Consider the following 2,078-nt stretch of genomic DNA (forward strand, 5'->3'; position numbering starts at 1 on the left):
GAGAACAAGGCCACACACAGTATTAATGGCCCATTGTTTGTCCTTGAGTTTCCTTCAGTGTAGCCCTGAGTGACCATTGCAGCCTGTGGCCAGGGATTCAGATTAGCATTGGCCAGGTCAGGGTCTTTGCTCCCTGGTCCTGTAGCTCACCTCCACTGTAGTTCCATGTGTCCTGGCTGCTGCAGCTGCTCCAGGAACCACTAGATGTCTTCCCACAGAGGCTCACAGATCCTGTGGGCTCATCCACAGACAACTCATGCTCTCCCTGCTGGGAGTTAGGCTTGATGCACCCTGTGTGGGAGCTGCCAGGGCTTTAGGAAAACAGTGAGAGGCAATGGAGGAGATGTTGTCTGCTTCTCTTCTTGTCCTCCTTGCCCAGGGAGGTTCTGCTGCAGGGTTCCAGCTCCAGCAGGTCACTGATGTAGCATTCCCAGTAGCTCTTCTTCTCTGAGGGGAAAGCAACACAAGACCTGCTGAGGGAGGAACGTGAAGTACCCTGCACTCCTTAACTGGTGATGGTCAGAGTCCTGCCAACCGAGAGATGCATCTGCACCTGTGCGCATGGAGCAAAAGTCCACCCTTGTGGAATGAGCTCTGCGTTCCCATGACAGCTGGGAACAGACTTTGTCCCCAGCAGCCTCCTATCATCCCCTTGGGATGGTTCTTCAGGCTGTGACACCTTGTCTCTTAGCTACAGAGCCATCCTGAGCAGCCCTGGTGCTCTATCACCCAGGAGAGGACCAGGTGAAAACAGAACCCATCAGTTCCTTCTGAGCATGTACAGTCGTGCAATATGCACCCGGCATCCCTGAGCGCCTGCCTTACAGCATGGGTACAGAGTTCTACTTGCTTATGCTTCACAAATACATTCAGGCACCCTCATCTCTCTCTCTTTCAAACACACACACACACACACACACACACACACACACAGATAGGCACACAAACATTTGTACACACATGCATGTATACCCATGTACAGACACACAGAGGCATGCACACAGTCCACATCCCCCTACATACATGTACAGTAATACATGCATGCAAATACACAGACAGAGGCACACACTCCTGCTTGTGCACTGTGGTTTCAGTGTGCGGCAAGTCAGGTCCTTTCTCAGTGGGGTCTTTGAAAAGTTGAGAGAACAATGAGTCTTTAGGCAGCGTTAACGCTATCCCCTTGCAGACAAACTTGCTTCTTTGTCTGTTTGCAGTGCTAAGGATGTAAGGAAAATGACACTGCAAATCATATGCATCTTGGAGGGATGGAAAGGTCACTCCCACCTTTCATCCCAACCCTCAGACGGAGGAACAGGAGCTGATGACCACCAGTAATGATGACTTGTAATGGAGGGTATGGTCTGGACGCCCAGCCAGCCCAGCCAGCCAACCCCAGGAGCAGGTCTCAAGGGTTGATGTGCTACATCCTCAGATCATAGAGAGGGTGCGTGGCCATCAGGTAGGTGCCCAGACCCAGGTGGATCTAATACCCACTCTCTGCCTCCTCCAGCTGCTGTAGCCCCTGTAGCACAGGCTGCAAGCTGAGGTGGAGCTGGTGGGTGCTACTAAGCTGTTGCAGCAGGTAATGGGAGCGCCAGGCATGGCCCGTTTAGAACAGCAGCTTCTGTGTTGCCAGCAGCCCTTCTCCCTGTATTCCCAGCTTCTTCCCCCTGGACAGACAGGACAGACAATGTGACTTTGCAGTTTAGAAAATGGTTACAGCAGCAGCAGCAGCAGCAGCAGCAGCAGCAGCAGCAGCAGCAGCAGAGAAATACCTTATCGCCAGCCATAAGCCACAACTGGGCCCTCCCCCATCCTTCATTTGGAGAGCTCATGTCCCTGTGGAAACAGTCTCAGGACCCTGTGAGTACCATCTCTCTGCAGCCTTAAGAATGCAGAACAAACCTGGGGCAGCCCCCCTATGTATACAAGTCTTGCTTGCAGGATTTTCAGTGAACCCTAATCAGTGCTTGGCCTGCCTGCTCTCCTGCATTCCTCACTGTCATGGCTTTGGGAATAAGGAAGGAGGGATAGAGGCTAACTGGTGTATCTCTAATTTCCCCTTTGTTGCTGAGTGG

Source organism: Apodemus sylvaticus, chromosome 23, assembly GCF_947179515.1.
Source record: "Apodemus sylvaticus chromosome 23, mApoSyl1.1, whole genome shotgun sequence".
Classification (NCBI taxonomy): Eukaryota; Metazoa; Chordata; class Mammalia; order Rodentia; family Muridae; genus Apodemus; species Apodemus sylvaticus.